We start from the raw sequence: 21781 nt of genomic DNA, 5'->3' as shown, positions 1-21781 counted from the left end.
AAGTAAGTATCTTTCATCTGAAGGCAGGCGAGGTCTGGGACTTACTCTCTGTTTGGAAGGACTTGATCCTCATGTTTTCGGCCATCTGTGAGGCAGGCTGACTCACTGGATGGAAGGAAGCGCCTTTGTTGCGGACTTCGCTGGGGGGCAGAACCCTCTTTGGAAGTCAGCCTCCCTCGCTTGATGCAGACCCCCTTACTCACTGGGCAATATCCCTCTCATTGGAAGTCTGTCTTTTGACAGGGTAATAACTGCATTATTAGGAAGGCAGGCCTCAGTTAAAGAGGGAGTCTGTCTCGATGAGATGCCGCCTCACTCGAAGGAGACATGCCCAATTGCTGAAAACACCTATCACTCACTGGGAAGTAATCTAATTAAATGGAAGGCTGCCTCGCTCTCTGGGAAGTCCACTCACTCAATAGAAAGCCATCTATCTAATTAATCAATAGCCCCCCCGTTTGTTTGAATGGAAGGCGATCTCATTAATTGGAAGCCTTTTCGCACAGGCCCAGTCTCTCTCATCGGAATGCGTTGCGGCCTCGCAGTTTAGAAGGCCTTCTCAATCACTTAGCATTGGTCTCTGGGTGGTATCATTAGCAGCCTCGCTCTCTTTAATGTAGTGTCACTCACTGATGTTAGAAGAGTGACAGTGCAACCCTTTAATGCGTTGTTGGATGCGACATCATGCACCAGCTCTGACATGCGTGACACACACTCCCAACGAGCCCGCGCTCAGCTTAGACATCACGTTCAGCGCGCGGGCTCAAAATGTTTCCCTTCGCAACGAGGCCATCGGGAACCCCAGTGGGCCCAGGGGGGGGGCGTACCAGCAGCACTAAAGAGACAGGGGGGCTCCCGCCTGTCGGCCAGGCATGAGTGAGGCCCGAGAGGAAACCTCGGCGCTGCCAGCCATTGTACGAAGACACATTAGTGCGCTCTTAATGTCCCCAAAACCCTTCTCCTCTGCACAGCCGGATAAGGAATGCTTTAATGGCGCCTCTAACTCACCCGAAGTACCGAGCCAGGAAGCCGGGATTTACAGTTCGCCATCATTCAAGACCCCATGCTCCGCACGCGCTCCTGCCCCAGCTTCGTCTCATGCTCCATGGCGTGCCAATCGGGGGCGGTCTAGTGCCTTGTCCTCGGTGATCAGAGATATGTTAGTACAGTATGGTAGGGCACTGACAGCCAATCAGAGTCGATTGCCTGCTGTCTCTGTCTAATGTATTCTTAATAATAATAATAATAATAGGGAATCTTATAAAGCGCCCGGTTACGCACACCGGCGTGTCCCGCGCTGTGATGAGTAGAACAAATTGCCCCCAACTGTGCTCACTGCGCCAAGTTATTGCAAAAATAGATGGGTTTTGAGCTTCCCTTCCCTTTTGAAGCCTGCAAACGGGTGAAAATACTTCAGATTACCCAACGGGTCAGTTCTTTCCTGTCCATGATTGTTGAGTACCCTGTGAGACCCTTATTGTCTGAAGTACAACGATAGAATATGCCAGCATTGACCTAAAAGATAAAGGGTCCTTCCAGTCCACCTCACCATCACATACACTGAGAGTAACAAGCAATGACAAAGCTAGTAGGTCTGGCCTTGTTGGTCGCCAGTTGTTGGATTTCTCAATGTTTTGTCATGGGTTTTGCAAAACTTTGTTGTTAGGGAGGCTGCCTAGCCTCCATCAATCTCAATCTTTCAGTCCTCTCCAGGATGAGGCTTCCAAAGCACATGTAATGATGCTTTAACAAAGAGGCGGCAATCCTTCCAGATACCAAAACTGCATGAGCAGTTACACATGAAAAAGGAAAACTATCTGCTCATGACCAAGTTTTAGTACTGCAAAGGCTTCCAGCCCTGGAGTAGTGCCCAGTAATAGGTATAGTAGGAAGGAGGGCAAGTTTCTCAACTTTAGGTAGAATGACAGATTCTTAACAAGGCCTTGATTCGAAGGAGGTAGCACAACTTTTCCCAGGTCCTACTGATGTGCTCATGGGCACAAAGAGTATACAAAACAGTGATGCAAGAATGCTTGAATTAATCTCAGCCACTGGTAATTACTCGGGCCACATCCCAATCCATTGTTATTTTGTACACAATCCTCAGTTAGGACTCAGCTATATGCAAATTTGACTTGGCCGTGCTCCAATAGGAACAGTCCAGCCTGAAGTGCTCCCTGAACCTGAACCAGAAAACAAGCAGCCCTGGACCAGTATCACCCTAGTTATGGGCTCATCATTCGGATATAGCTTGTTTCCGGTGACACAGTGTGCACAGGACCCACATCTGGGCATACCCGTCCCACTTTTTGCTTGGGTACAAAGACCATCCTTCATGAAATGCTGCAGAGTTTCCTCTAATATCTGAAACAGACTTATCTTCCTTTGGGAAGTTGAGGCAGTTCATACAATTAAGGTTATCATCTGCTCTCCTTGGATGAGAATACAGCTGACCACCTCAAGAGGTTCTATCCTCCATTGGATGCCAAGAACACCCACCACTTAAGTAGGATCTTATGAACCACATGAATGTCTAGATTAGAAATTTCCTAAATTCACATCCAAACTCAAGGAATAGCCCATAAATGGGAAAACATGCATAAAGTGGACACAATATTCAGATAGAAATCATATAAACAGACCATCTCTTTTCCAGTTTCACTGAAGAAGACACATAAACCAAGGAAAACGCTAGCAGTTAGTCCAACCCATTCAAGGCCATGTACAGCCATTTCGACAGACTGACAACTCTGATTTCTTGAAATACGCCTTAGCAGGAGTGCCTTAGCGCCGCACACTAGGACACGCTCCATGCCTTTCGTTTGCATGTGAAAAGGCATCAAATCAAAATGGAAAGGGCTCGCCTTGCCTCTTTCCTTTGTCCAAACTGTGTACGGATTTGTGAAGCAGACCGTTTCTGTAATCCTGCTGCTTCAGGGATTAAAGGTTTTAAACCCATGCGACTGCCTGGAGGAGACAGGGTGCGGGAAAAGCTCTCCAACAGCAGCGTGACCGTCCTAGCAAGGAAGCTGACAGACAGAGGTGAGAAGGAAAAAGGGGGACTGCGTTGGAGTTTGAAAGCAGGCATCGACCCTCATGTATTCCACCAAAATATTGTTTTCAAAATATCGTCCTATAATAATATCGCTGCAAAAAAATCGAGGACCAAAATATTGACATGGGAAGTATATATAGATAAGTATAGGTTTACTTTACGTTACTCCACATATATGTACCTTGAAAGTATATATATATATATATGGTATATAGAGATAGAGTTAAGATTAGTAAAGCTATATTGACCTATAACCACTTAGCTCCTTGATATTTTGAATTCTAACATTATGGGCACAATATTATGGCAGTATGATACTTTATTTATTATTACATACAAGCCACACTCATACTGGAACCTTGAGCTCCAGAATCATGAACAAAAACTGATGCTTAAAGACAAGTTACAAAAAACAGTGGTCCCTACATGTGGACAAGTTAACATACAAAAATCATTAATCATACACCTGATAAGTAGTATGTCTTTTGTCCAGCCGGACAAGAACATTTATTTTAAATGTTCTGGTTGATAAAGTGAATTTTAAGAACAAAAAAAGATAACAAGTGGGCACAGCCGTGACACACAACAATCAAGACAAAACAACAAAGAAATGGCCAAAACGGCAAAGCGAAAATCTGTCTGTATACTTGTGGTCAGTGCTACACTAGCCATCACCCACTGTTGTTTGTAAATTGATACTGCCCAAGGTCCCTATGGCATACCTATCGGGTTCCCTTGTCTTTGTGAAAGCTTAAAGACAAGTGTCTATCTTTTCTGCAGAGCCGAGAACTAAAGCCCGAAGAGTAAGTATTCCCTTATCCTCCAGAACCAAGAAAGAATGACTGAGGAATATGCTTTCTTCTTCCAATCAGAACTAAGTACTTGAGCCAGTGGAGCAACCTTATCGTCTCCCACCAGAAACGAGAACAAGAAACCCAAGATCATGGCTCGTTCTAACCTTTAAAAGGAGAGTCAAAAGTCTGAAGATAATTTCAAACATTTGTCCCTGGATCATATAATCAAATTGATCAAAGTAGTCAAATCTGGTTCCATTGATGGTCTCTGTTCCACTAAATATCTTTAATTTAACTGTCTCTGATGTGCTCCTGTGGAGTCAATCTTCTTAATTAATTATTCCTATTGTTCTCGGTAGTTCCTTTGGAATGGAAAAGGGCTTGAATACTTCCATAATTAAAAGAACAATTCAGACCCTGTAGTCTCAAGTAACTACCATCTATAGCCATGCTATTTTTCTTTACAAGGATTGCAGCAAATTATATCAAAACCCAAATATTTTCCTTCATCTCCATCAATGATCTACTTGAGTCTGGCCAAATTAATTTTTGTCCATGTCACAGCACTGAAGTGGCCTTGGTTGCAGTTCCGATCGAATTCTGAAAGATTTTGTACATGGGTAGCTGCTCTAATTCTCCTCAACGTGTCTGCGGCTTTGCTAACACAGCCCAGTCAGCAATGATTGAGAAGTTGTATTGGGCAGGGCTAATGGGACAAGTGTTAGCTGGACTTCCTCTTTTCTATAATGTGATGGAAGGTTTTGATGCCTCATTTTTGTTCATCAGTGACCAAACCTGCATGTGGAGTCCAACAGGGCTCTTCCCTTAACCCTACTTTATTTAATCTTTGCATGTCTCTTCTGGCTCAGAGTATTCACTTATTTGGCCGATACTGTATGTGCTATGCTGAGAATACTTAGCTTATCCTGAGATGGGTTGGCAATGGTAAGACAGACCGAAATAGCTTTCAGAACTGTTTAACTGCAGTTGCAGCTTGAAGGAACAACAACTGTCTTAAGTGAAAGCAGTGGCATAGCTAGCCTCATGGCCGCCCATGGCAGTCCCAGCTTTTGCCGACCGCAATGGCTCCATTGAACAGTGGGAGGGGGGCTGCTGACGAGATTCAGCGGCAAATGCCACTCCGCAACGGCCGATATGTAGACGGGGGAGGGGAGATTGCTGCCCCAAAAATGCAGGTAGGAGCGGGAGGAGACCGCCGCCGCCCCCAAACTTACAGAGATCTGATTGTTCCCGGGTCCCCATTTGGCTTGTGATCAGCCCATGTCGGCCGCCGTTCCATTGGCAACTCTCACCATGGCACCTACAAGATCATTCCTATCGAACCCACATTCATAAAGCCTTGACTGACTACTTTACTTTCCATGCAGCCAGAGCCTCTTCGGTTGACATCTTATGGGAGGCTATGAAGCCTTAATTATAACTCAGTATGTTGAACTGTTGTGTTTTCTAATTCTCACACAAAATTACATGGCAAGACATACATGTATACGTGCTCTTTTATGTTGCCCTTCTGGGCCTTGCTGTGGCATTAAACTCAATAAACTCAATAAAGTTTGCTGTGAAAAAAAAAAGATTGCTTTATTTAAAAGCAATCACAGATGGGGTGGTCTGCTGACCCCAACAGGACATCAACCCTGTGAATTGTAGTGGGTCACAATTTGCGACCTACCTTGTTAATCTGCATGAGGTAGGTTGGACTCTGACCCACTATGATTCAGATTTATTAGTACATAGATCAGTTCTTAAAAATCTTTACTGGTCACAAAAATATTAGTTTCAAAATGCGACCAATATTTTGCAACCAGAGAAAGCACATTTGGCCCATGCTTTCTTCCTCCTTCCATAAACAAATATTAGAGACTAAAGGACATACTTTGCTTCTCAACTAAGAACTAGGCCTTGAAAAAAAAGCCTAAATTCTCCTTTGGAATGAAGACCAAGAACCTGAAGTACAAGCCTCCTTCTAGATGTAGGATCTAAGGTCTAAAGGACAAACTTCCCTCTGCCGGAATTAGAAACTAACAGCCTGATTCATCAATCTCCCGTTTTGCAAGTCTTTAATAGCGATTCATAACGAATCGCTATTAAGGACTTGCAAAACGGGATTCATGTAGGAATTGCATAAAGAAATGCGATTCCTACACATTCCTTATTTGCGATTAGCAAATTGCTAATAGCAAATAAGGAATAACTCCCCATTCATTCCTATGGGCCTAAAGGCTCATAGGAATGAATGGGGAGTCATTTCTTATTTGCGATTAGCAATTTGCTAATGCAAATAAGATAGCGATTTCAAGGGTGCCAGGGGTGTCCAAAGGACACCCTGTAGCACCCCTGAAATGTAATCTACATTGGAGTTGCGCACACAGATGCCCAAAGGACATGTGTGTGTGTAACATGCAAAAGAAAAAAATGCACTAAAGTGCATTAATCAATTTTTTCGCTATTTACCACGAAGTCAGACTTTGTGGTAAATAGCGGCCAAATATAGCGAAATCGCTATTTAAAATTGGTTGATGAATTGCATTTAAGGAATCTCTAATAGAGATTCCTTAAATACAATTCCTCGCACAATAGCAAATTCTGTAATAGCGATTATTGCATTTGGGATGATGAATCCCAAATGCAATAATTGCGCTCGCAAAGGGCCAGATTCTCAGAATCTGGCCCTTTGCGAGCCGATTTCCGTTTCATGAATCAGGCTGTAAATTCGGAAGCATATAGAAATCTTATAAAAAACAAAAAGCATCAATACCCTCATGTTTACAATTCAGACCCTATTTTACTGAAGCATCAATTACCATCAGCAGCACACGTAGAACCAGGTTTTACTTGAAAAAAAACAGTACAGTGTGCAAATTGTGTGACTCACAGGAATTCTAAGTAGGTAGATGTCTATTTGAGGGCAGAGGTAAGGCTCGCTCCTCACCTGCTGCAGGCCTATAAAAGAGAACATGGGCTTTCCACCTTAGTAAAAGATCTTGATTCAAGGCACAACCCCAAGGGATAATACAACAACAACAAACAAACAACAGCAATCCTTATTTGTAAAGCGCAAAGATATCACGCATTAAGATTTCAAGGCACTGGGGCGGTCGGGGAGATTATGTGAGCTATTCCCCAGAGTCACATGATGCTGAGCTGAGCTGCCGCTGGCGCCAGGTTCTAACTGTGACCCTGCGCTCCTGATTCAGACAATCTGGCCACTGCGCCACAACTCTCCCTAAAGCTCCAGGCTGAAGAGAATTTCAACCACCTTTTCCTCAAACCAGCAGTATATCATCAGAAAAAAACTGCTTCGAAGCCAGTGATTAATTTGAGCTGGTGGTCTCCGGTGCTCGGCACCGGCACTTAATTGTCAACACCGGCACCTCACACGGCTGCCACATGGTGGCACGGTTTGCGTGACTTATTGACAACAATTCTTTTATTAGTTCAATATACACTAAAAAAACTAATATCACCCAAGCCATTCTTTTAGCTTTGGGGACCTCGAACAATCTGAATTGTCACTCTTGTAGGAGTGAAATGATTAGTAGTTGTGTAGGCACTGTGATGGCAGTGCTGACAGGGGCAATGGGTGGTGCAAACTGCAGTGGCCTCCTGATGAGGGTACTGGCATTTATTTTTTTGACAAATTAAACACTGTTCGAGGTCTCTGTGCACAGTGTTTCAGTGCCATAAATATGTCTGGTGCCTCAATTTGTAGGATGTCAGATTCTGTTTCTTGGACAGACAAAATGGTGCCGATCAGCACTACTGGCTCATGTGGTCAGACACTCAGTCTGTTGCTTTCATCAAGTAAGGAACGCGCAGTCTCCTAGCAGGATTCACAGACGCGTCACTGCGGAATACTTTTTTAGGTCAGCTTCGTTGGTGGGGCAACCAGCTGTTCAATAACCGAGTGAAGAGGCCAAGGCTGGCGGTGAGTGTGACGTCAGAGGCCAGTATTTCATTATAGCCTACTTTAAATAATGCTGACAAAGGCCCAGGCCACGTTATGTGTGATTGCTCCTCACACTTATGTTCATTTATTGTATTTATGTGGTGTTCCGATATATCAGTACTCTTGTTTACTCGTTTATCCTGCACTGTCAGATTGTTGTTTTACTTACTTGTCTCCTTCTCTGTTATTCTTGCTCTTACGTGAAGCGCTCTGATACCCGCTTGGGTCATGTTCGTGCTATATAAAACTGTATAAATGAATAAATAATATTTCCTCCGGCAGCTGCAAGAGAAAACATTTTGTACCTTAAGCACACAGAAAGTTCTCCACGGTAGCCATCCAAGCTGCTCTCTGGCATGGGCAGATTATGTATAGGAGTCATTAATAACATATCTGGAAAGGTAGTCTTTTTTGGGAAGGTTATGAAGAAAAATCGAGGATATTCTAACCATCGAAGAGTGAGTTCTTGACCCATATGAACTATCAAACTGATGGTCAGGCCCGTTCTTAGGTCTGGGGACAGATGAGAGGTATTAGAAGTACCTGATTTGGGGTTATGACTCCAAACATAAACAATGCTCTTCTATAGGGTCACAAAACATTATAGTTCTTATAGAGCTCCTTTCTTTTACTCAATTGCTGTTTCCAAGGGCCAGTCAATTAAAGGATACACAGTATCAAGAGATACACAGTCTAGCACAACATCCTTACCCTCTCCCTACTTTGAGACAGCTCAGTGGGCTTGGTCTCCTGTTGCCGAACACAAACAAAAAGTCCAGTTATATTCCATTTGGGAAAGTCAGAAAGGATAGGGGCAACAGATTTCTCTGTCACCATATAGGGATACGGAAGGAAGGAGTGTCCCACGGGGGTAATAAATCTGAACTTGTCGTCTACACATCTCTGCCCAGAAACCACTACCCGGCATAAACGCCCATTTTGTATCTGTGGTCACACACGGTGTTGTGGAAAAGGGTTAAGTACTGTGGTGTAACTGTACTGGGTGTACAAGAGGGAGCCTGGTGAGTAGGGGAGTTCCACTGCACTCTTCCATAGGGCAGAGGTAAAAGGTGTACCCGCACTATCTGGAATCCTTTGGCCAACAAGGTAAGCCAGATGCATATTACGCACCAGAAAGGTTACTCTGTAGATGATGAAGGGAGGAGCACTTTGTTTTTTTGATCCAGGCATATTTTAACTCAACCTGCTCCTATCTTAGACCAGACCCCCATTTCTCCGCAGGCAAGAAAGGGCGAAAGCAGAGGCAACTCCAGGAAAAGACAAACTGCAACAGGATGATAGTACAAGCCCAACACGAGCAAAACAAATACAATCCAGTCACTTGCTGTAAGATAACATTCAAGGCACCCTTACACGGTAGCGGGCTTTTGTAAATGTACCCAAAATAAGTTCTGTTTTTCTGGTGTTACTGTTATACATATAGCTGATCTTTCTGCTTCCGTGAGATAAGTATTTCATTCTTCCTGTAATTACATCATATCTTAGATATGCCTGTAGTGACTTCATTTCCGGCTGTCCTGTTTCAAAACCTTAGCTCCTCTTTTCTATGTAGAGGCATTAGGGAAGCCAAAGTGCTACTATTGAACACATTTTTACTTTAGAGCTCTCATACCCTACTCGTGGGCACATTTCCTGTACACTTGCTATTTTCTTGTAAATTGAGTAGATAGCATGGACGGTTTGCTGGTCTCCTGCCTCAAATATGGACACTCCACATCCTGTTTCACTCTTGTTTATGTTATTTATTTTTTTACTGTTTCTTCCCTCTTGACCACTTGTAAAGCGCTCTGATACCCTCTTCTGGGGCACGTTCGGTAATCGAGCAGACATTGTGTCTAATGCACCAACCACAAAAAGAAATGTGGATGCTGATGTTACTGTGGCATTTGTAGAATCCCTTTTACAAATTCTGAGAGCACTTGTGCGATTGGTCATTCCCAGAAGACGACACACGGGTGCAGTCCACCCAGCTCTAGGTCTTGAATATTTTGGGCAGAAGAATAACAAATGTTCCTTCGTCACATCAAAAAACATGCATGGCTGGCAGAAGGTGGACCAGCCTTGGCAGAATCCCATGTTGAGATCAACAGAGCAATCGGCAAAGTCCTGGACCCGAGCTGCAGCTATTGTGAAAACATGTCTCCCTTTCCTTGCTGTGGGATCCATCTCTTTGCCTTTCTAAACTAGTAACTACCGTCTGCAACAGATATGAGTTCAGACCCATTGTCCCCCTGTTGAGAAATCCTCTCCCTTCCCTGTAAGGACATCTTGTCGTCATTCACTGAGGTGGCATTGTACCACCTTTCTCCCTGTTTTGGGATGCTCTCTATCAGATCACCATATCATCTCTTCCGAAATGAAACCATAACCTAGCTGTCACAGCAGTGTTCTGGTACACCCCATGTTTCCTGTAGTGGCTTCACATTCTTGTTTTATTCAATGTTGTGAAATTACATCTCTACTCTCCCTGTAGCGTGATTCTTAGCCTTGTCTCTGATAGTAACATTATATCGTCTCTCCCTGGGGTGATATCTATGATTATCTCATAGTAACAATATTGTACAGCCGTTTCCAGTAGTGACGACATATCGTCTCTTTCCGGGGTGATATCTACAAATATCTCACGATAGCGCTATTGTGCAGTATATTTTTCCTGTAGTGACATTATATTATCTCTCCCTGGAGTGATATCTAAGATTGTCTCACAGTAGCGATATTGTACACCTTGTTTTTCCTGTAGTGACACCATATCCTTGTTTTCATCCCCGTTGCGCACCAGTGGTGGCCGGCATGGCTCGCGGGTGGGTGGGCAGGTGCAGGGAGTTTTAACTAAGGAACCAGCCACGTTAATAAAATTGAGGGTGGACTGTTTACCTTTTTTAACCTTCACTCACATTTGCACTGACTACACTTTTCTTCATCCTCACTCACACCCACCATCGGCAAGGAACTAAAAGAACCCCGTCAAAAGAGTACCTTTTGGTTACTCCGTCAGATATTGCAGCGCCGGTCTGACGAGGGGCAGTGAGTCGATGATGACACTGGACACCCTCCAGTAAGGGTGTGTTCCACACCTAATACTCTGGGTGTGTGAGGCTCTCTAAGTTCCGACTAGGGAACCCTTCCAGTCACGGTACTGACTATACCAACTCCGCGCTCCACGTTGTCACACTCTTCCTGGGGAACTTTGTATTCTGCTGCCAGTTTCGGGGGTGGGTCACGCTGAGGGGTCGTGGTTGCGGGAGGGAGTGAGCATAATTTAAAACAAATTAACTTACCTTGCCGCTGTGTCCTGCGTCTCTGCTCCTGCTCTCTTCAAGGAACAGGAAGCACAGCCAGGCCCCACTGACCGCTTGGTAGGCAACCAGGTTCTCCTGTCCAATCACAACGCTGCAATGCTTGGTTTTGAGCGTCCTGGTTCGATGCTCAACAAGGGAATGGGCATGTTCTCCATGCAGGCTGTAATGCAGCCTGCATGGAGATCAGGGAAAGTGCTCATGACTGGTTTGGGCGGACCAGCAGGGCCGACCAAACAGTCACTGTGCACTTAGGAGTGGGCAAACCACTCCTCCCCTGCCCTTCCCCGCCCACCCGCAAAGCATGACACTCGTAAAACGATAATAACTGAAAGTTCTTATCATTTTATGTTTCTGCTTCTCGCACTGCTTGAAAGCAGTGGGGCGGTGCTCCACTGCCATAGCTGAGGAACCGCCACTGTTGCGCACTCATATTTTTGCGCTCTCAGAAGTGAGTTCCAAGCTCCTTTGGTCTGTAGTGACATCACATTGCCTCTCCCTTTAGGGACATCATACTCTCTCTCTCCCCGTAGAAACATCGCTCTACTAATCTCTCTGTAGTGATGCCAGTTATATCTTTTTCCTGTACTGACATACCATCTCTCCCTATAGTGATATCATATTCTCTTTCTTCCTTTGGTGCTATTAAATCTCCTCCTATTCCCACTGGCTACCCCATCCTCCAGCCTTCATGTAGTGGCCCTACATTACCTTCTCCATCGAATGATGTCTTGTCCCCTCATCCTCCCTGTAATTCTATCATAGCTGTTCCATACCTGCCAACTTGAAGAACAACCACACCGTATGAGGAGGGGGCGTGGCATTAAAGGTTTTAACTCTTCCCCCCCCACAACCCCCCCCCCCCCCCACCAAAAGCTTGCTGAGGCTGGAGCCGATGTCCTGGGGTGTTTTCACACCTTTTTATGGACGTTGGCAGTTCATAGCATTGGAACAGGTGCTGGAAAACCACTGTTTACAGTGGTTTTCAGCTTGTTTTCCCTGCCACCATGTCATATCTGCTCCTCACCGGGAGATCGTGTGATGGGACCCGATATCGTGTGTCACACGGTGGCATGTATGCTGTTCACTCTGGGTAGTAACAACAGACCCTCGCCCATTTCACATACAGTAAAGCGATACCGCCTCCCTCTCTGCAGGCCCTTTGTGCCCTAGCACTGCGCCCTCTCCCTTTCCTGGAGTTATGTGACAGCCCTCCGTGCTGTGTTACCAGAAACCCTCTTCCTTCCCTGTGCCTCAACCTCCCCGGCCCCCACTCCTTGTCCACCTTTCTTTCTCCTTGACAGTGTTTCAGATGCTCTGCCACAGCCATCCGGCCAGAGACAACCTTTCCAAACTCCTCCAGACCCTCCCGCCTGAGGCAAAATCTATCATTTAAAAAAAGGCTAAGGTCACTGGGAGAAGATGATGTGGGCTGCCAGTCGAGGGGTGGATGTGCCCTACAGGGCCAAATATAGATCTACAGTAAAGATTGGCATGTTTAACGAGGTAGAAACTTTAGGAGAACTGAATCCCAGGGGGAGAGGCCTAGTGATTACCATCAACAGACTGAGGATGGCTTGGAGAGAAATAACAAGGCCTGCCTGGAGCTCACTGGGACCTCTGTTGACCCCTTCCCTTCCTGAGTCAAACCCAGGGTCCGCCACATTGTGCCTTTGTGTTCTGCTGCTTCCTTGTCCTAGCAGGCACTGAGCCAGCATCACAGACTCCCGGTGCAATCCCAGCACTGCTCTCATGCTATGAGAGCTGCACAGAGATTGGTCTGAGCAAACTGGTTTGACGCTCTGCTCAGAACAGGGAGTCTGTGCTGTTTATCCAGCCCACCTGTTCCATACAGCCCAGTTGGAGAAACCTAAGTGTGTATGTGTGTTTGGCCGGCCTAAGATGGCCGACCAAACAGACATGCACACTAAGAAGTGCAGAAACCAGTCCTCCTCCTACCTCCATTGGACCTGGCCCGCCACTCCCTGAGCACGCAGGCTCTGCCAGCAGGTGAAAAATAAACGAGAGAGCATCATTTTATTTTTCACCGCTGGCTCTGAGCCAGTGGGGCGGAGCTCCTCCGACATTGTGGAGGAGCCAGCCCTAGGAAAAAGGAGTAATAATCTACAAGAGTGAGATTAAAAGATGGGAAGTAAGTATAGGGTAGTTGAAGAACGAAGTGTATGGTCTAATCAAGACCAGGTAGTCTACTCACTTTAATGTGCTTTTCAGTCAGCCCTCCATCCATTGGTGTGCTGGAGGGTCCTTCACAATTTGCTTTGGCCCTCCACAGCAGACGGTATGGGCCACAGGGTCAGCCCACTTCTGCCATTAGCTTATCGGATGGTGAGTGACAACATTCTGCCCTTGCACAATGTATATATCCATACAATAGTAGTGAAGGGGGTAGGAGCACACAGATTTCACATCTCCATACAATAGTAGCCAGGGCTTTAGATGGGATTAAAAAACTGGGGGGGGGGGGTTCTCTCAAAGGGGTGTGGCTAATGTAATTAAGGGCGTGGCTTAAAAACACATAAGCTAAAAATCAGTTCTTAGCATAGTGTGCCGCCCAACTTGTATTTTGCTGTTTCTGTCATTGCATCCAGATACATGATACAACAAGTCACATCATACCTACAACACGTCAGGACTATTGGCTTTGTCAATGGTTGTTAGTTGCATAAGATAAAGAAGCAGCAACTATGGCTTGTATATAATATTGAAAAAGCTTCCACTTAAAGCCCTGGTGACCCCAGGACAATGTTGCTGCACCGGAGTTTCAAAAAGAGAAGGGAAATCCAGAGAGAAAATGACTCTCTTTAAAGGATTTCCCTTCCCCCACAATTCTCCCCTGGCATGACGTCATGCCGTTACTTCTCCACTAGTGAGAAGTGAGCAGTGTGAGCACGCGCACTTTGATGTGCCTGCTGTCACTGCATTCCGGAAAAAACTGCACCGCCTATGCCAGGGCACAAAACGGAGCCCGATAGAGACCCGTTTCGAGGCCCGTTTCGAGGCCCCCTTTAAAAAACTGCTCCGCACCAGTGAGACCCAGCCCACTTTAAAGCACTGATAGTAGCCCATTTCCATGCTGGGGATTACTGGCGCAACATGTGTTTTTACTTTAAAAAATATACATTTTTACTTTTAAATAATGCTTGTTTTCATACAACGTGTGCGTCCGTACAAAAATGTTCACAGACAAAATAACCATTGGTAGAGCCAAAAGGTCAGCAGTTGTTGCCAGACATATTGGCTTTACCCATGTTTGTTTTATATAGTAAGCACCAAAGGTATATAACAAGGGCTTAAACCTGACTGCGAATCGAAGAGTAATGTGTATGAATCCATGTGGACTCAGAGGGGCCACATGTCACAAAGATTTTCTCTGCAGCATATCAGAAAATGAAAGAAAATGGCGCTACATATGAGTGACAAAATATCGGATTCATCAACATCTTACACTGGGTCAAAACACTTTTATTTTATTTATTTTTGGAGCATTATGATATAATTTTCTATACAAACCCAGTCCAGATGAAAAATGTATGTTGAGTTTTCTCTGCAACTTGTAGCTTTCCTAGAACGTTTCTAATGTCAATGCCAAATGTTTGGAGAGTGTTTCCTCTGTGAAGAGTAGTAATTCCACGTTTTTGTGGAACTACCACCCCACACAAAATTACAAATTCCAGCCGGCACAAGAATGTAAATGGTAAAACCAAATGCTTTCCCGCACATATTTTTCAACCACTGAACGCTAAAAGCAGGTGGGAAACGTGTGTGGTAAATGGTCCTGAATCAGTCATTCACATGGGGTAGAACCAATCATTTTTGGAGTTTTGTGTTAGTCCTCTTGCTGGGATTAAAACTTGTGTTGGCTAGGACGGTGACATGGGATACTGACCATAGTTAGTAACACAGGGCCCCATGTTACAGGCTAGCTCTGAATGAGGCCCTGCAATTACCATTATGAGTGACTTGTTACATCTGATGTTCATGGAATTAGAAGATTTGTGGGGAAACCGTGGATCTATTATGTTTCAGACAGAGATCTCGGCTGCTTAAAACAGCTGAAGTTTCCAGGTAAACCTCCGCTGAGAAATTGCCAAGGAAATCAAACTGGGAATTAGTTAATCCCTCAATCATTCCTCAGTCATTTCTTAAAGGAACCCGAGGTTTCTATTTAATAATCCCCATTAACTGCACCTCCTGGCATTACCAGTAACCTTGGTATTGGTAACTCGGGTGGGGGTTGAAGAGGCTAAGAAGGACCCAATTCGGTCCACTCCTAATGACGGCCAAATCATTTCCCGCAAAGAATGTCTAATGTAAACCAGTGTTATTAGTATTAAATAGGAGTATTGAATAAGGTCCAAAACTAAAAATGGTTCAAAACAAAAAAGCAGGCACAACCATCTCAACAATCGCATCTTCGGAACATCAACTGACTTCTGGAATTTTGAATGGCCCTCAAGACCAGGCTGTTCGACTAAGCCTCCGGGGGTTGCAAGTGCCTGGATACCCTATTGAGTGATTAGCTGCGCTTTATAAATCCTGATTGATTGGTTGATTCATTTGTCAATATGCTGACAAGTTCTTTCAATGGGCAGGTACCAGTGCTTTCATCGTGGTTGCATTATTACCAATGGGAGAGTAATATCACTTCTCAGTACGTAGGGGGCACTGTAGGATGCGCTTCTTCTGTCCATATGAATGAATGAAAAGGCATTTCTAAAGCGCATGGCTACCCGATGACATCCCACTGCCAGTAGCAGTGCAGCTTCAGTTCGGGCGGTAATGCTTTCGAAAGGTCAGGTAAATAGGCTCAAGACGAATACCAAGAGGTAAAAGATTCCACAGTTTTGCGGCATTGTACGAGAAGCGACGCCCTCCGCTTCATATTTTTCTTATTTTTGGGACTACCACCAATTGTTTATTACCTGATCTTAGAGGTCCTATTAGAGCGATAGGCTTGAATAATTGAGCTGATAATGGGAGGGCCTTTGTCTGAGAGTGCTTTCTGTGTAATACACAAAGCCTTGAACTGGATTCTCTCTTGAATCGGCAACCAATGAAGCGATGTTCTAATGCTGATCATGAAGTTGTCCTAAGTCAGAGATGCGTAGAATAGGTAGAATGTCTGAAACAGTAATATAAACTCTACAACACCTCCAGAGATGACTGCGTCCTGGATAAGATCTAGAGATACCTCTACTCTGGCGAGACGGGCCCTGGTACATATCAGAGGAGATCAGGGCCTGGAGCAAATCTGCAGATGCCTGGGAGCAAATTCTGATTCACGTGGCCTTTTGGAGAAGCTGCGGCCCTGAAACAAATTTTGAGATGCCTTGAGCAGCATGGACTATTGAGCAAGTGTGGAAATGCCTGGGCATCTCAAGAATGCCCCTTGGCACTAGATGTGTGAACGTCTTTATGCATACCGTATAGGTCCTCTACGGCTAGCTTGCGTTGGAATAGTCTCCGAATTCACTCCAGAGGAAGTATTTGATAGCCAGTCTCTATGTTCATGTCTACGAAGGAAGTATTTATGAAATGGAAATGGAAGACACACATCAGGATCAGCACGTATGTCTTTTTACTTTGCAAATTAAGGCGATTTAAAACTCTCATACAGTTAAAAAGTGCGCTATCGAATTTGGGCAATGGGCTAGAAGAACCCTATCTCTTTTCTTCAACATTTCTGTTCGATGCATAACTCCCGTCATACTATGGTTGACTCTTCAACCGCCCTTCTCTCTCGCTTTGTCCCTTTTCCATTTCTACTTCCCTCCCCCGCACGCCCCACTCTGACTCTCCTCTATAAGGAACCTCTCGTACTTGCGGTGAGAATTACTGGCAGGGTGAGAAGAGATCTATAAACCACACAGCCCAAGATCCTCTGAGCAGGAGGTGAGAAGGAAGGCAGGAGAGGGGCAGGGGGCAGTGTGGGGGCGGGGTGGTGTAGGGGAGGGCTGGGAGCGTTGAAACGGCTGCTATTTCTGGGCTTCCTGGGGGCTGCTTTCTTTGCGCAGGGCGGCTGTGCCAGCAACACTGCATAAATCAGACATCAGAGTGAGGCAATGCGTCTTGGAAGAGAAGGAGAGGAGCACAGGAGCCATTAAGTGAAAATGGGAATCTATAGCATCTTCACCAGTGTCAAACACCTCCCATAGGACTTCAATGCTGCAGCATCAAGTGGTCACCACTAACCTCTTCTGCATAGGCTTCCAATGCTATACACAAAGATGCCACCTCCGGAATACTACGCACTGAACTCCACTGCAACACCACCAAGTTGCCACCACCACCCACCTCTGTGTAGGACTGCAATGCTGTAGCATTAAGTGGTCACCACTAACCTCTTCTGCATAGGCTTCCAATGCTACACACAAAGATGCCACCTCCGGAATACTACGCACTGAACTCCACTGCAACAACACCTAGTTGCCACCACCAACCGCCTCTGCACAGGACTTCAATGCTGCAGCACCAAGTGGTCACCACTAACCTCTTCTGCATAGGCTTCCAATGCTATACACAAAGATGCCACCACCGGACTACTATGCACTGAACTCCACTGCAACACCACCAAGTCGCCACCACTAACCGCCTCTGCACACTACTATGCACTGAACTCCACTGCAACACCAGCAAGTTGCTATCACCAACCACCTCTGCGCAGGACTACAATGCTGTAGCACCACGTCACCAATAGCTACCTTTGCACAAGACCCCATTGCTGTTGCACCAAGTTGCCACTGCTAGCTACCTCTGAGGACTGGTGATGCTCTGTCACAATTTTTTATAGTGCATAGCACATATATTTCTCTCCACTATATTTGCATAAACATAGTGTGAGTTATATGTTAGGGCTGACCATAGTAAATTATGTTCACGTTAAGTTAGCAATAATTAAGGTAGGCCACAATTTAAAATTACTTCCGCTAACCTGACAAAGGTAAAGCTATGCAGCGAGGTGTAGTGGCTGTTCTTATAATGATTCATGCAAGAAGAACTATTAAGGGACAGAATGCAGAACTATGTCATACATTCACCCCAGTACAGAGATCTGGGCTGAAATCCATCGTTTATTTGCTCACCATGCCATTCCAGTTTGGACCCAGCCATATGCAAATCAGTCCTGACTGGTGAGCAAAAAAACGATGGATTTAGGCCCAGATCTCTGCACTGGGGGAATGTATGACATTGTTCTGCATTCTGTCCATCAACTGTTGTTTTTGCATTTGTCACCCCGAGTGGGACGGGTATGCCCAGACGTGAGTCCCGTGCTCTCCATGCCACTGGAGTCAAGCTATCCTGGCTGATGAGGGCTGAAAGCCCGAAACCGGTCCTAGGATTTTTGTTTCCAGACAAGACCTGGCCTGGCAGTTCGGGCTGAACTGTTCCCATCATATGGCTGGGTCCAAACTGGAATGGCATGGTGAGCAAAAAAACTATGGCTTTAGGCCCAGATCGCTGCATTCTGTCCATCAATTGTTCTTTTTGCACTTATAATGATTAAACCATATTTCACTGACATTGTTCCATGCTTCCTCTTGAGTGTGATCCATTCCACTGTTTGGCGGGGTTGGGTCGAGCAGCAGCAACAAACAGTATCTGGTAACTGGAAAACTAACAAGTACTTAGCAAAGGCAAAAGGTCTGGTGATGGCTGCCAGACGTACAGCTTTGTCAATGCTTCATTTGTTTTGTCATGACTTTTGTAAAACTTTACAATCAGTGAGCACTCACCAGTATTAAAAATGTCTAAAACCAACCATTAAAAAAATGGACTCTACCATAGTAGTCTCTTGCACTGAAAGGAGTTGCGTTGTGTGCGGATGTGCTCATTGTGAAAGAGCAGAGGGCTGCCACTTACAGTGAAGATAGCAATGGCTATTAGTGGGCTGGCCTGAGACCAGGCAGTAATAAAAAAACGACTTTGCGGGAGGCCCGCGGTCCCTGCAGGGGACCCCATAGGAGGGCAAACCCCGTAGTAGTGCGCAGGGAACCGCGGGCCCGCCTTGGGGAGGGTGGGTGGGCGGGGCGGACTTCTAGGACACCCCCCCTTCTGGTGGGATTATAGGGGGCGCGTTTCCTCCTTGGCGCCCTCTTTGCTGCTGCCCCTTTGTCCCCGTTGGTCGCTCCTGGCTGTCCTCGCCAGCCTAGTACAGGCCCGAGCCCCACTCCTTCTCCCTCACTTCCCCCTACAAGCTGGACGCGAGGCCCGCAATCTGACTCCGTTTGGAGGTAAGGGATCTTTTTTAGGCCTCCCCCCCGAGCCCAGTCCCCGGAATATCTGGGTCGACAGGGCTGCGTGGTTGTACCACGGGGGAGCCCAGGATCCGAGTTGTTTGTGTGTGCCGAGTCGTCGTTTTGAATGCTTATGGAAGGGGAGAAGGCGCGGGGTGTTTCGTGCGGGAATTTATGGCGGGACACATACTATGTAGGGAGCGAATTGGTGGCGCCGTAAAGGGTGGTGTGTCCATCCGGAAGACGGGGGCTGTGGCGGGGATCGGCGTGTTGGTCCGCCGCCACTGGCCATTACGTGCAGCGCTTACATTGCATTACAAGTTTCATGGTGTCTCTCTGTAAAACGGGGCACACACCGCATACTCTACTTTGCACCCTCATTCTCCGTGCATACATCCATCCCGCGCGGGGCAAGCAATCAGCAACCTGAAATCGCAGATGCAATTGTGAAGGCACCTCAAATGCACATTATTGTTGCGAATGTTCCAGACGCTCTACCGTTCACTCCACGAGTGCTCTAATTACAGACACAGCACACATTACCGGAGAGGAGTTGGTTTGGTTCAAGCGGCAGGGCGGGTAATGATCGTCCTCTGATGATGTGTGATGCAAAGGGCTGCCTTAACGGCTAGGGCGTTGAGACGTCGACCGGGGGATCCGAGTTAGAGCCTCGGTAACGCGGAAAATAGCCAAAGTGTTCGGGGCAAAATTCTGGGGAGGTAATGTCTCCGCTCCGGAGAATGTATAATGTGTCCTCAGGTCGCGTAAGGAGTGCCTTGTAAGACGCACCAATACCCTCTGCTAAAGTGAATTAATTGCTAAAATGAATTAATGTATAATATGCACCTCTACCCGAAGGGTTTATGGGTGCCGAATGTAGGGGCCGGGCGGTAGTAAATATCCGTCCCCCCCCGCCAGCCAGGCTCGTGTGGGGTAAAGGCCCCGCTCTCTGGCCCAGCTTACGCCATTCCCCAGCAGAACAGTTTACGGGTGCCGCTTAAGGCACTAGCGCTGCCATTGAGGGATCAGCATTACCAATACAGCAGGCACAATCAACTAAGCGCCATCACCACCCCCACCGGCAGCGCCGCAATCAACTATACGGCCAATGATGTGCTGCGCCGCTTTCAGGCGCCATCATCACCCCCACCGCCAGCGTCGATAACAATGTATGCGGCCAATCATGTCCTGCGACGCTTTCAGGCGCCAGCACCACCCCCGCCGCCGGCGCGAATTTTAAAGCGGGCCAGTTTGCGGGTGCCGATTTTAAAAGCGGGCCAGTTTGCGGGTGCGGCTTTAAGCACAAGCGCACAGCCCGGCCCAGAATTTTAATGCGGGCCAGTTTGCGGGTGCCGCTTTAAGCACAAGCGCTCAGCCCGGCCCAGATTTGCGGGTGCCGCCGATGCGCCGCTTTCAGGCGCCATTACCAACGTTAGCAGCTCCTGGGCGATCTCTTCCCTGCTGCCCCTTGCAGTGCAATGTATGCGCCGTTATAGGCGCCATAACCACACGCAGCACTAGACTGTCCTGCAGGGTACAGGACGACGTGGGGGGGGGGGTACTGAAAAGGGGGCTAAGGGCCGGTTGGCTGTGTAAAATTACAGGCAGGGCACAGAGCAGGCGCCGCCTGCGTGCATACACAGAATAATGCAAAGATGGGGAAATAAGACCAGCACTACAATGGCCCTACTCCCACAGCCCCCCCCCCCTCACAAGCTTTCAGGAAGGCAATGCGCGTTCACTAGTGAATTTCACGGTAGAAGGTGACAAAAGGTCGAAAATGAGTGCAAGGGGCTCACCATGTTATGCCACGTCATGTAATGTCAGCAAAGTCAATTTGCATGTCATGCCACGTCATGTAATGTCAGCAAAGTCAATTTTGGCATTAGGGGAACGGAAAGAAGGACGTGCAGTGTTTATTCTGGTGGCTAACGGCGCAAGTCACGTTAATTACTTCGCAATGTGCGCCTAAATGGAAGTAATGTCATGAGTAAAGTTATTGTATATTCCTGCTGCATGTCATAACTACGTGTTCCCTAAATTCCAGGCGACTACAGAGCGTGACATACCGCGACGGGAGTACAGTGCCCCCCCCCCCCCCTCAAGCGGAAGGTAAGAGTCACACCGGGGGTTGGCCATTGCAGGGGTAGGGATATGCGTCCTAGGGGGGCCGGTGTTCATTGTCCGGACCTCCTAGGCTTGTGAGTCTTGTGAACTGTGGCGTGTCCCGGACTGGTGCTTTGGCATTACCGACAGGCCCAGCCCCAAACAAGTTTGGCCTAACGTGGATGGTTTATATCACTATTTACAGGACCAGGACACCTGCCTGACAGTTTTCACATCGCGGCGTCGCATTCAAGGAACAGCGTGGACGTCCTCTTTGTTTAGCAGTT

The 21781-nt window shown here is 46.6% G+C and overlaps 1 protein-coding gene across 10 annotated transcripts in view; it reads right to left on the bottom strand.

The window, feature by feature from the left end:
- Positions 1–21781, bottom strand: part of NRXN2 (neurexin 2) — a 2155080-nt gene that overhangs the window by 254449 nt on the left and 1878850 nt on the right. The window lies entirely within an intron of this gene.

This window comes from Lissotriton helveticus, chromosome 9 (genome assembly GCF_964261635.1).
Source record: "Lissotriton helveticus chromosome 9, aLisHel1.1, whole genome shotgun sequence".
Classification (NCBI taxonomy): Eukaryota; Metazoa; Chordata; class Amphibia; order Caudata; family Salamandridae; genus Lissotriton; species Lissotriton helveticus.
This window is presented reverse-complemented; position numbering and strand designations above follow the sequence as displayed.